Here is a 14,976-nt window from a genome sequence, read left to right on the forward strand (position 1 = left end):
ATCCGGGAACTTTTCTAACGTTGGAAGCGGCCCCGGGGCCCACCCAGCGTCGAATAACATGGGTACCTGGGGGAAACCCTGGAGGGTAAAGGCGGTCAGGGGCGTGATGCTGATCACATCACCCCCACTCATGACCGGATCAAGAAAGTGTGGGGTGTTACCCCCACACCCCCTATACGCCTTCATGGCGTGCCCGTATGCACAGGGGAGAGCTTTACCTTTTATATATATATGTGTGTGTGGGTGTGTGTGGGTGTGTGTGTGTGTGTGTGTACTACAGACATAATAATTCAGGTGCTAGCCCCTTTTTCTCAGGAGCCAGCTCTTTTTTTAGTTATTTATTCAAGTACGAGATAAGATAGTTAAGAATCCAACTAAAGGCCGAATCACACGGAACTAGATTTCCAGTTCGTTGGCGCTGAACTGGCTACCTGCCCGGATGTGATGGCTGCCTGGCTGGCTGTTTGACTGGTTTAGAAGAATTTTACATGATCTAATTGCTACTGGCTTTCTTCGACTGGATTCTGTGGAACAGCCAATCAGAGCAAAGTTTGAGCTTGTGAAGATAATCTGTGTTTTCAAACGGGATTTTTTTTTTGTCTGTGGTTTCCGAGAGTTGGCTGTTTTGTTTTTGTTTTTTTCGATGAAAAAAAAGCAACGATGCCCTGCAGTGCATTCGTATTCAGTTCATTAATACTTAGGAATTTGTGCAAAGCGATGAGATGTGTACGTGACAAATATGATTAGCCGAAAATGAAAATCCTTATTATTACAAGTGTATTAAATTAAATGTTTGATTTTTTAAAATTTATGAATGAGTCATGCGAATCTCATGTATAAATATTGAATATGCATACCCGAGTTAATTAAAAAGCTTGTTCGGTACGCATTGATTACTATATTTTTTCGGGCCAATCTCTAGTCCATACTTTTCTGTTTTAATTTTTAATAAAAGCACAAAGCAGTCGTCCATCTTTACAGTACAGATTGTCTGCTCTGCGTAATGTCTTATGGGAACAATAGTCTATTGTCAAGTATTGTGTGAGGCGAAAACTAGCAAATAGGTAGCCAGTCTAGGCCAACTAGGGCATTCATACTGGAAATCCAGTTGCGTGGGATTCAGGCTTTAGATAAAGCTACGAGTTTTTGAAATATGATCTTAAAACATTTAATTCATAAATTATTAATACAAGATTGAATTAAAAGTAATTAATTCTTGCCCCAAAGTGGACTTCCTACAGAAGGCTCAACCGGTTAACAGCGTGAATAACAATTGAATACATTCTAATATATCGCCGACATAGGCGCCGACTCCATGGGGCGGCTGGGGGGGGGCTCGAGCCATCCCAATGATAACGATGTGGGGGCAAAGCCCCCAAATAATTTTGCTTAAGATGATCTAATGTATTATTTTGCTTCTTTTTAAAGTTTACTCTGAATTGTGCCACATGAACTTAACTTTAAATACACATTTGAAATGTTCTAGACCATCAACTTTGGGGGGGGGGGGGCTGAGACCGCTAAACCATCAACTTTGGGGGACTATGACCAGAGACAGCAAAACTCATGACTTATTACTATATACTGAGTATGTAATTATGAGTATTGTTAAATTTCTTACTAAAGAGAGTTTCAAAAGACGATGCATGAACTAGGGTAGTGGATGGGACGTTCGGGCTACAAATGGCTCTCACATGACATTCAGAACGAGATCATTGATATGTCAGGGAGATCTGTTTTGCGCTTAGTGGTAGCAGATATTAAAAGTTGGGAATATTTTGCTATTATGGTTGACGAAACTTGTGACATATCCATCCGTGGACATTTAATATTCGAACTGTGAATAAAAATTTTTATATTTTTCAGGAATTCATGGGCTTTTATGAGACTCTACAATATCGCTGCAGATTTTAAAATTCGGCCAGCAACAGTGAAAAAAAATATAATAGAATGTGATACAGGAAACATAACAACATTAAAAAACACATTGTACTAGTTCTTATAGTTTATGAAAGAGTAATGGAATTTTCCATAAGCGAAAATCGAAATGTTAACAAAATAGAACTACATTTGATATTTCAGGCGTCGTGTATTTTACTACCCCTGTATATATGTAATTTTACGTTCTTATTCTCCCACTTTCACCATTTTTTTGTGTGATATGCAAAAACAGCCCAAAACATGTCGCACTAAATTGATTGATTGATTAATCTGGATTATTTACTTCGGTAAATATGCGATATCGCCTGAACGGATTTCTTCAAATTTACAGGAGAAACTACTTATTGAAATCAGTTTCTGTAGCATTGTCGAAGTTCTTCGAGGTATTTTCTTTCTCGGAAACTAAAAACTTCACCATAGAATTCTGCAGAACAAGAAATAATCACTTTTTACGTAAGGAACTTGCATTTTCTGTAAAGCTACAACATTATGCCGTTGTTTCCATTATGTACCTGCAGATGGCGCGAGCGTCGAAAGTCACGCGGTCTCGCCAGTGTTTCCAAACGTGCATTTTTACCAGATTTTTTTTTTTTAACTATGCTTACCCAACCTTACCTAACCTTGCCGAAAATGGTCCGTGGGGCTATCGTGAATGGTTTTTGGGGCTATCGTGAATAATGTTTGGGGCTATCCGTCAATGGTTTGTGATGACATAATGAACACGAAAGTAGGTATTTTTCGGTTCAGAAGGTTGAAACACTGCATACCCACTCCAAATCGACAAAACACAAGCACGACGCGCGATCATCCATGATGAGTGCACGCCATATTGTCTGTTACCCAAGCGGAACAAGGAAGACAAATAATGACTTGTTATATGAAAAGTTGACACTATTATATGGAAAAAGGCATAACTTCCGCAATGCAGAATATGTAAGTATCAAAGCTAAAATTAACGAAATAAACGAGTGAGAGGTGTTCGGGCGATATCGCATAATTACCTTTACTTCGCTTTTCTGCCACTTTTGGCTAATTGTGAAGATGATATTGATGCACAGAGAACACCCATGCTCAGTCCGAGATTCGAACTCGGAACCCCTGGTCTCGTAGCCCGCTATAGTTACACTACATCACAGAGGTTGGCAAAACAATTATTAATATCAGAATCCATAGCGTTCATTATAAGCGGAGTTGACTGTACTTATTTAGACAAAGTAAAAAAAAAATATGTGTTTATATACGTTAAGCAATTATAACCTATATATAATTTTGTTATTTTGCGTCGTTTTTCTTCCACTTTTGACTAATCGCGACGTTAAAAATGAGTGATGATTAGATTAAATTGATGAAGGGACAATCGCATAGGACATCCATTTCCAGGCTGGGGTTCGAACCCGGAAATTTCTAGGGCGAGATCGAATATAATCCTTATATAGATAATCAGACAGTGACGTCTTACATGTCTGTCGAAGTCGCATGTTAAAGAGATCTGTGCGATTTCTTTTATATACACCTTAAACTCGATTTCATGAAAGTCTCGAACGAGATGAAGTTTTGAGAGTAAGTCTTGTTATCGCATCGACTTTTCAGAGGTTAATCTCGTCTCGACTTTTGAACTATTGTACTGTGAACCCTCCTAAGAATTTGAAATTGTAAAATATACCCCGGAAACCCATCGCCAGTTCCTACGCCACTACGTTTTGCTTTCTCAAAATAACTGCTGTTTTGATTGAAGGTATCCTCAATAAAATAGTGGCTTTGAAATTGCATAACGATCCAGATTATCCTGTTTCCAAGGTGATATGGAGTCGGAAATCCAGACTTTTATTTTGTCTAATTAATAGGGTATTAAATTGAAGCAGTAAATTATTCCGTTCATGTAGACAAGGCGAACAGTAATCCTACACAGCACTTCCGTTCGAAGGGACGAGTAATTGATTAATTATCGTTGTAATTAGTTCTTTCACGGTATTAAATGGATTGTTGCGTACGGTACGAAGAGTTCCAGGTTCGATTCCGCTGACAACTCCTAAAATTTTGTCTTCGTTCAATTTTTTTCCTCATATTAAATTGATATTACTCCAGTTTTTAGATAAAGAACATTGTACTCCGTATGTTTAGAAAACGAATGAAATTATTGCTGGAGCTCATTGTGTTATCTGTAGGTCATTTCTTCACTGGCCAGAATGATATAACGAGGCTCTTCCCTTATAGACAGCTATATCAATGATATATACAGGGTTATTCAAAAAGATTGTCAGGATTATTTTTTTATGTCATCTCAGCAAATATAACATTCCAGACGGCACCGGTTGATGGATGAACTCTCAAAGGTTTCTTTCCTTGCAAGCAGTATCCAGTAGTTACGCATTTGGCCGTTAGGAAGGTGCTTGCAAGATGGTGGCTCACGACGCGAAAAAGGCATTCGTTTTCGTTTGCATCCAAATGAGCCAGATGCTATTGTCCGCAGTGATAGAAGCGGACTTCGTCGGAAGTTTCTCCACTGGCTACTCCAGAACTAAGCTCCAAATGCTTTCATTAATAAGAGGCTATGTCAAGGATGTAATTTATTTCTAGAATACATGTTTAGAACCCTGAAACATTTCTAATAACCCCGTGTGCGAAAAGAGGGGACACCGAGACGAAATCGAGAACAAGACAGACCGACTCACACAAGAGACGAGACTGCCAAGTGGCATACAACTCTAGCGGTGATAGTCGTCATAGTATGAACGGTGGCAAATTCGTGATACAATTCTGACGGTGATAGTATGAAGGGTACTAAATTCTGTATCACAACTCTAGCAGTGATTGTATGACTGGTGGTAAATTCGTAATACAACTCTACCGGTGATAGTATGAACGCGTGATGCAACTCTACTGGTGATAGTTTGAAACGAAAATAAATACGTTGCAATTCTACCGATGATATCATCAACGGCGGTAAATTCGTGATACAACTACTGGTGATAGTATGAACGGTACTAAATTTGTGATACAACTTTACTGGTGATAGTATGAACGGTGGCAAATTTGTGATACAATTCTAACGGTGATGGTATGAGCAGTACTAAATTCGGAATCACAACTCTAGCAGTGATTGTATGAACGGTGGTAAACTCGTAATAAAACTACCCGTGAGAGTATGAACGGTACTAAATTCGTGATACAACTCTACTGGTGATAGTATGAAACGGAGGTAAATTTGTGGCACAATTCTATCGGTAATATCATCAACGGTGGTAAATTCGTGATACGACTCTACCGGTGATAGTATGAACGGTACTAAATTCGTGATACAACTCTACTGATGATAGAATGAATGGTGGTAAATTCGTCATACAACTCTACCGGTGATACTATGGATCATAATCAATTCCTGATCAGAAGTCTACCGTGATATATCTCTTCTTTGTATGCAACCACGCAGAGAAAATTCATGATGGCCTGATATGTTCTACTTCACTAGATTAATCGCAACGATCAGATTGAATTGGGAACTAAAGAAATGGATGATGGGAAAACATGCCTGTTACAGGTTTCGAACGTAGGTCTCCCAAATGTTTGTTTCAACAAAAGAGACAGCTTCCGAATACCGATTTTTACACCGTGCGTTTCACAGCGTAGTTTACTGTAAAATTTGTTGCTAGGAAATTTACCGTTGTGGAATTTCCATGTAAAACCTGGCGCCAGCAATCGATCATTCTTTCACCCCAAGAGGGTCTGAGAGGCATTCTCATCTCTCTATGGAGCGTTGTAAAGGCTCCGTTGTACGCTTGGCGCTCCCTGCATCTTCCCAATCTGATGGGGACATAAAATTTCATTGCTTCCTTAAGAGCTGCTCAGCAGGCGAGCCCAGGGGAGAGTAGATAACAGCGTCAGGTTGTCGTTTGTAGGAATTTGGGGTTAATAGAGCTGTTGCAGACGCCTGAAGGGAGCTTGGAGTGAGGGTTTGTTAAGGCTCCTTCATACATTGACGAAAACGCGCAGTGCAGACGTTCCGTTTTAAACAGATTTTTCAGTTACGAGAAAAGATAGGATCTCGGGGTTTGTTTTCTATCCTTCAGAAAATATGGCTGCGTGATTCCTACAAAGCAGAAATTTTAAAAAATACCCTGCTTAATAAGTAAATTGGGCATAAAAATGGGGAAAACCGTAATTTTCACATGCAATTATCTCGTTAACCACACAAGCTTATGGAAAACTGTTTTGTTGGGGACGTGCAATGTTCATTGTACTTGACATTAACATCATCACTGTAGAAGTCAGTTTTCCTATTTTGAGGCTGTTTGAGGAAAACGAAACCCTTGCAATACGTAAAAGTGTCCCTGTACTGGGGCGACACCTCGTGCAGATAGTTAGAAGCGTTCTAAACCCCACCCACAGTAGAACGCGGAGGGATACAACAAAATAGCTCGTGAAGACAAAACACGATCGCAAGTGGCAGGGAAGTGTGCATGCGTCAACTGGACGTGTTCAATTGCAAAATATGGGTGACGGCAGAAAGTGTGTTTGGCGTAAGATGTGGGCTCCGAGAAAATCGTCTGCTGCAGAAACAACAATGAAGTTTCAAGCGCTACAAAATCGCCGGCAAAATAACTACACAGACGTTCACGTATTGTGGAAGGGTTCAGAATGAATAATACCTATCCGTTTATTTATCGCTTTCCATTAGACGTTTACATTGTACGTACGTAAACCAGTAACGTTATTTTGAGTAATTCAATTAAATCTGTCTCCTTGGCAAATATTACGCTATAATACGTAGAACAAGTTTGCTGGGGGTCCGGACCCTCCCCGAAAGGACTATGCAGTACTAAAATTAAATAATGTAAATATACTCCTTTAGCAATTTTTTCATATTCGATGGATAATTTCCTCTGAACGCGTATTGGAATGGAAGGATTATAGCTATAAATATAATACGGCTTTGAAGTATAGCACCCGAAATACTTATCAAGTACTACTATTTTTACTCTGAATATATTGGAAGGCAATGATTAGGATTGACATCATACGGCTTTGAAAGACATAAAGTATTTATTTAGGGCAAACGAAAAGATTACCAAGTAATAAAATAATAACAATACTCGTTTAGCATTAGTGAATTTATTGGATGGCAAGGATTATATTGGGATCGTACGGCTTTGAATGATATTAGAAAGAAGGTTTATGCATACTACAACTCATAACAATATGTATACAATATTAATCAGAAACTTCACTGTATCTAACATTTATTTCGTTATGCAATAGTATTCAATTCTTCTTCTATTTTACATTAATTTAATTGCGAGGCACTTGTTCTTATGTAAATGTTTCTACTTTTAACTACAGGTAAACTACAGAATGAATATACACTGTTTGCCTCTTTACCTAGTCACGTAATAATAATATATTAATTTATATATTGAAATTAGTATTACTTTAATTCAATTAAAATATTATTATTATTATTATTTGTAGACATTTCGTTCATACCCCCCCCCCCCGAAACATTTCTGGATATGCCACTGATTGTGCAGAATTTTCTTTGTTCCACTTCGAAACGGTTTATTACGAGGTGTAAGAGCTATCACGAACACAACACAGCGAGCGAAAATAAAACTACACAAACAAACGCACCCAGATGAAATATCACAGCATTCGATGACCAGATATTTGTTGACCAAAAAGAGTATAGTCTATAGGTTGAAGGTGTGCATGCACAAAACAAAAAGGGCCTACACTCTACAGATTTAAATTTTATGGGTCCAATGTAATTAGCTAATTTCAAATACTTTCTCACCAATGACACCATCGTTCATACTTCTGGGATGATTTTGCTCTCTTGAGTATGTTTAAGTCGTCCTTTATTGCCAGTCCAAACTCTTCACAGGTCATGTCCACATTGAATTTCACTTCCATTACTTGTTCGAGTGTTGACACCAGGAGTGTACTTTTTTCCTCTCGCCAATAAGTTTTAATAACACTGAAGAGTCTTTCACAACCAACATCTGTACCAGGCAGAGTAAACAAGAATTTTATAAGAGGCACAATCACTTTTAAATTTGACCCAGCCTGTACTAAATCTTTGCACACTGACCTCCACCTCCACATCATTGATTCTTTTCTTTCCCCCCAATCTTCAAGATGTTTTTCAACGGCTTTTGAAATTACACAGTAAGTTTCAAAAATATCATTATTAGGGCTGAGCCGATACCGATGCCGATGTATCGGTATCGGAAAGTATCGGTTGGGATTCAGCTACCGATACCAGCCGATACTTTCCGGCATTTTGGTCTTTCACGGGGTCCGCAAAAATCCCGTGCGACTTCTTGACAGTCTTACTTATCCTGAAAATTATGCAAAATTAAAACTTCCTTTTTATTTTACACTATCGGTGGGAATTGATAAGAGAATCGGTTCAAAATGGTATCGGCTCAGCCCTAATCATTATCATTAAATTCCAATGAATTTGAAATATGTTTTGCTTGTTGATGGAATATGAAAATGACTCTTGAAATTGTTCATAGGAAAGTCTTGAGTCAAGGAGTAAATACTTCAGTTTGTTGACATCTTGACGTTTTCCGTTCTGTGGATTTTAAGGCATTTTTACGCGTAAAATAATGAATGAAATTAAATAGCAAGGAAAAGAGTATATTTGGGGATTTTTGCAAATTGAAAAGAGTATAGAGTATATGAACCTCTAAAAGAGTATAATACTCTTAAAAAGAGTATGTTTGGTCTGGTCTGGTCAATGAACCTGTTGTGATCACTGACTGGGCAAGCTGAAGAAATGTTTAATTCGTGCTCTGTTTTAAACTAATTAGTGTCACATCCAGCGAAAATATAAACAGTTCATATTACTAGATTACTATTGTTAATAAATCTTATAATAAAAATAATGTATTGCCGGTCCCCGTGGCGGAGTGGTTAGCACATCGCGCTACGACGCCAGGGGTCCCGGGTTGGAATCCTGGCCTGGGCATGGTTGTATGTGAGTGTTCATTCATCAATTTCATCATATCACCACTCATCACCATCTTCGCAAATTAGCCAAAAGTGGAACAAAAGGCGAAGCAAATCAATCAATCAATCAAAAAACAATGTATTGTTTTTATTACTATAAATACTAAAATCTAAACAAACTTGAAACACCTCGCGACAAAATTCTGCGTAAGCCAATTATAGTTACAAAAATTGTAATTTCTATTTAGGAACTGTAGGTACAAAATAGGAACAGTTTTCGGTTTTCCTTTCATTGCTCTTTATGGAAGATTAAAAAGGAGAAAGAGAAAGAGAGAGAGAGAGAGAGAGAAAGAGAGAGATAGAGAGAGAAAGTGCCTATTCCCCTTCCTGCCTCTCCCACATAATGATATAGCCAAGATTCAAGACATGAAAGCGCGGCTGTGATTACTATCTTCCATTTCATAAATGTTTTAAGAATCTTTTGTCATCAAATTACGGTTTTACTATCCATGAAAAATTCGTTACGTGTTAAAAGAACGATAATTCATGTGCTTTCTTCGCTCGCCTGCCCGCCAGATTGTCAACTGCTTCACAACAAACAAATTCTCCTCCTTCCACCCTTGCAAGCGATTGTGTAAGTTTCCCCTCAGGTACCCCACCCCACCCCAACTGCTCTCCCGTCAGCCGCGAACAGTAAACAACGAATGACTACCTTCAACGATCTCATATGAAGATCTGTTTCCATGTGTAGGTAATCTTTTATACTTTTTTAAAATCATTTCGCTGTTTCTTTAACATAAATTGTGTAGGTTCGTTAGGGACTATTTACTGCGTCGGAGCTCTACGAGGCAGTAGAAGCTGAGACCCAAGAGAACTGTGAAGACTGCCAATCTCGTGACGTACTCTGTTACGTCAGAGATACGTACAGAGTAAGCCACGCAAAAACCAACCCATATGACCCTCCTTTTTTCTTCTTCTTCCTCAGATTCGACTTTCGTCAAATGTATGAAGGAGCCTTAAATCAGCTGGTTGACATGGAGACGTATGTACATAGTTGAACGTCAATAGTGCTTACATGCTGCAGAAGTACTCATGTGCAAAGATGCAGAGGCTGTGAGGCTTCAGAGGTTAAAATTATGAGAACTTATTGTCTCCATTTCTACCGACAGTGTCAAATGTCAGGGTGGAATAACGTGAAGCGTGGGACAAAGATGATTTTTGTGATCGTGTGAATGGTTATAACTCTACCAGTGATATAATGAATGGTTGTAAATTAGTGATTACAACTCCACAATTGATAGGTTTGATTTATTTTACTTCGCTTTCCTGCCACTTTTGGCTAATCGTGAAGATGAGAGTGAGTGATGATACAATGAAACTGATGAAGGGACAATCACAAACATCCATGCCCAGGCCGGGATTCGAACCCGGGACCTCCGTCGTTCCACAAGTGATGGTATGGACGATGGTAAATTTCTAATCACAACTCTGCCTATGGAGGTATGAACGGTGGGAAAATCCATGGTCACAATTGTACTAGTTGTAGCATGACGGTGGAAAATTTGTGATCGCAAATCTACCAGTGATAGCATCAAAATTCGTGATCAACGGTGGAAAATTCGTGATCACAGCCAAGGCGTGTCCATTCTCTCAAAGCCTATGACGCATTCCTCCCTTCCAACCTAAAGAAAATTACAGCAAAAATGCAGACACTTATTGACCAATCGTATGAAGAATGATTGCCCCAAACATTCCATCATTTGGCATTTTGGATTTGAGTTGTCGTAACATTGGGGAACATTCCTGGGGAAAAAATATTTTCTTTAGTAGCTATATACACTGTGTTTCAAAAGGAATCATCTGATTTCGAAGTCATTTAAGTTAAAACTCAGTAACCGTACGCTAAAACACGTCGAACAACGTACTGTTAGGAAGAGGATATTCGTGAGTTTCACAGGATTGCCGGCAGCTAGCAGTAGCGCTCCCCCCCCCCCTCCCTTCAGCGCTCTCATCAGATTCAAGCAAGTTGGCGACGTCGCAACAAAAAGCTTTCTGTGTACTGCGCTTTGAAGTGTGTGAATCTGTTACAACAGTGCAGCGTGAATTTCGGCGACAGTATGGTGTTGAACATCCTACCGCACAGAGTGAGTACTCGACGTTGGCACAAAACAGTTCAAAGACACAGGTTGTCTGTGCAAAGGGAAATCAACAGGCCGTCCTCGTGTTTCTGACGAACATGTGGAGCGCATTAGACAAAGCTTTGTTCGCAGTCCAAAAAAGTCCACTCGTCGAGCGAGTACAGAACTGACTATCCCCCCTACGACGAATCTTGTGAGGATACATTAAAGACACTGCTTATGTGCCTCCACTTCAGACTACTGTGGATGAACTGCGAAATCGGATCACAGGAGCAGTGGCAGCAATGACTCCAGACATGCTCGCATCTGTATGGGACGAATTCTCCTACCGTATGGACATATGCCGAGCCTCCAAAGGGGGTCACACTGAGCAGTTATGACATATTTTATGTAAAAAATTTATGTATAGCTGTGTATTTTAAAAGCAATTCCAAGTTCCTGAATTGATAAATAAAAAAGATATAGCCTTTTCAAATCGGGTGATTCTTTTTGAAACACCCATAATTCCGGCTTGGAGAAAAATGTTAGCTAATTGCACCTTACTACAAAAAGGTAGCACACCTCCCTCTTCAGCTATTTTCAGTAGATAACATTTCACGAAAGATACTTACACACATCATGCTCGAGGATGACGTTTACGCTTTAATAGAAGAATCGATCACTCGACCTCCTCCCCTCACCATTTACTTGTGTGAAGAAGTGGTAGATAAATATTAAAGAGAATATTTTCAAATCGTTGATTACTTATTATGAAGTATTATCAAAATCTGTTTATTCCCCCTCCAAATTCGTATGACGCATAGACGACACCCCTGAAAACAGCTCATACCAGTGATAGTGTGGCCGCGGTGGCTCAGTCGGTAACGCGTCTGACTACCATGCTCAAGGTCCCGGGTTCGATCCCCGGCCGGTTCAAATCCGGGAACTTTTCTAACGGTGGAAGTGGCCCCGGCGCCTACCCAGCGTCGAATAACATGGGTACCTGGGGGAAACCCTGGGGGGTAAAGGCGGTCAGGGGCGTGATGCTGATCACATCACCCCCACTCACGACCCCCACACCCCTATACGCCTTCATGGCGTGGTGCTATGCACAGGGGAACACTTTACCTTTACCTTTACCAGTGATAGTAATTGTGCTGCATGACATCCTGCACTAGCTCGCTACCTGCGTTTACAATGTTAAGTCAGCAGATGAGAAGGTGTTTGCACCCGACTTCCGCAAGGACGGAGAATCCTATAGGCGAGAAGTTGGGGGAGAATAGTCAGTGCTTCATTGGATTGTGTTGAGATAGGGAGGAGGCTTCGATTAGTGCGAGCTAGTGTGGAGCGACCGTGTACCATCATCGACAGGTATGTGTTTTCCAAAACAGGGTCCGATTCCTTATTAAACAGCATCAATAGTCCGAATTTCGATCTTTCACCTTTTACTTCCTTCAATTGTATAATTTGACGCAGAGTCACTTGGAGATGATTCCCGAATATCGCGGGCATCCTCTTTTATATAGACCGCCCCAAGGGGCTCTGTACAGTATGGACAATGGTAAAGTGGTGATTTCAACTCTACCATTGATAGTATCAACGCTGAAAAGCTTGAATTTGCAACTTCACTTTATGAATATTGAAGAATTCTTTTTCGAAAACTTTTCCACAGATAGTATGATAATTGAAAAATTCTTCAACGTTTCAACGTTTCTGTTGGTAGTGTAGAAATTCGCGTTCGCAGCGTTGTCAGTGATAGTATGAACGGCAAAAATATCATGATTACAAATTCCTGGTGATAGTATGAACGGAGGAAAATTCATTAATGCAACTCTCTAGTGATATAATGAAGGGTATGAAATCGTGTTCTCAACATTGTCAGTGATGGTGGATAAATTTAAGTTCCCAACTCTACGAGTATGGGGTCTCCCCGATGGCGCAGTGGTAGCGTCGTCGCCTTGTAATCAAGGGGTCCCGGGTTCGATACCCGGTGGAGGCACAAGTGGTTCGGATCCCACTTTAAACTGTAGGTCCAGTCCCGATTAGCCTTACTGTGCATAAAGTGGACTTAAAACACCAAATCAATCAATCTATGAGTATGAACGGTTCAAAGATGGTTTGAATGGTGAAAATTCGTGTTTGCAATTTTCTCATTGATAGTATGACCAGAAAATTCACGTTTTTAACCTTTGCGTCTAAAAATAATATGAACGGTAGAAAATTCGTCTTCACAACCTTGCCAGTGGTGGTATGAACGATGGAAAACTTGCGATCACATCTTTCTCTCCAGATGGAACCGAGGATTCAAATATACATATGAAATCTTTCCGGCGCTGCTTGCCCGTGTTTAGGCATAATGGAATCTGCTGCCTCAAAGTCCACACGGCCGGCGAAATCCACAGAGAAGCTCATTAGGGAATCCCCGCTGCATCAAAAGGGATATTGTTGAGGTTTACTCTTCCCTTCTGGATAAATGCGGCTCAAGAGAGTTCCAACTGGATACTCCCCGTGAGCTCTCCCTCCCCCCGCGCAATTCCATCCACCCACGTCTTCTTCATTTTGGAACCGCAGGCGTGGAAAATGACCTACATGGTCCTCTGGTGAGGAGGCTGTAAAATGAACTAATAGGTCTTTTCAGTTTTTACGGCGGGCGCTCTATATGCTGGCAAGGGAAGCTACCAATCCAGCGCGTTAAGAACGACGTGCACGTAGTACTTCCTACCGCCGATTCGTAACTCTCGGGGCCAACGCTGTTGTCTGATTGGTCTGCTGCATAATCCCCACTCCCACTTCCCTTGCCAGCATGAGGACCGGCCGCCGTAACAGTAGAAAAGACCTACAGTAGGGTCGGTATCGCTTCTACAACCATTTTTCGTCGTCTTCTTTATCTAAGAGAACCAACCCAACTAGCCTAACATAACCACCACAGATTATTTACTACCCCAAAAAAGCTACCAGCCAATGGCAATGCTGAAACAGTTGTACCAGCACTCACTACCTACTTTGAGACACCATGTGCGTCGGGAGGGGGGGAAACAGGTGTAAATTATAATGTTAATAACTGAAATAAAGTTCAGTTAGTTTTTATTCGAATAGGAAAACAAAGTAAACATGCGTTAAAATGCAAAAAAGGGTAAAATACACGAACCAGTTTCATTCTGTTTTTTTTTTACTTTTAACCATTGTTATTTTAAAAAAAAAGATATTTACCTACGTTTCGGAGCCTGAATCTGCCTCCCTCTTCAGGATAGCGTGTAGTAGTTATGTCACATAAATGGTTGCCTAGGAGGATTATTCTTGGTGGCCTAGGCTCCACCGCGTCTGTCGGTCACAAGGACCTCTATATACATAACATTGCCAGGTAAGATTATGAGTGGCCCAGGCTCCACTTTGTCAGATGACCACGTCAAGGTCACGATCAAGGTTTCGTGTGGCACCGTTAGGTTTCCACCTTGACCTCCGTAACTACTACACGCTACCCTGAAGACGGAGGCAGATTCAGCCTCCGAAACGTAGGTAAATATCTTTTTTAAAAATAACAGTGGTTAAAAGTCCAAAAAACCAGAATGAATAAATCACCACTGATTAGTTACAAAGAAGAACGAACCAGTTTGTTTTAAAATTCTACCGTTTAAACAAAGAATAAATGGTTTCACAGTTTCTAAAATTACAAAAAATGGATTTGTATACGAGAAATCATACAATATAAACACTATGGATAAAATTTTCTCCAAACTTTTAAAGCTTCTTGTTAAAGTTAATAACAAAGTAGAATAACTATGCATTTCAGTACACTAACTGTATAAATGTAGAAAGAAAATTAAAGAAACAGTTGAGTTGGATATTCACTCAACTTGTGGATTGAGTAGATAAATCTCCATAGGAATAATAATAAATTTGCAATAAATTAGTTTATTATATTGAGTTTATAAAAGTTTTTATAATAATTATCATAAGCGTGATAATA

General features: G+C 39.9%; 1 protein-coding gene across 1 annotated transcript in view; it reads left to right on the forward strand.

Moving 5' to 3' along the window:
• The window catches only part of LOC145998602 (FAD-dependent oxidoreductase domain-containing protein 2-like), a 257,130-nt gene that overhangs the window by 213,588 nt on the left and 28,566 nt on the right, over positions 1-14,976 (forward strand). The window lies entirely within an intron of this gene.

Source organism: Lepisma saccharinum, chromosome 14, assembly GCF_977018435.1.
Source record: "Lepisma saccharinum chromosome 14, izLepSacc3.1, whole genome shotgun sequence".
Lineage (NCBI taxonomy): Eukaryota > Metazoa > Arthropoda > Insecta > Zygentoma > Lepismatidae > Lepisma > Lepisma saccharinum.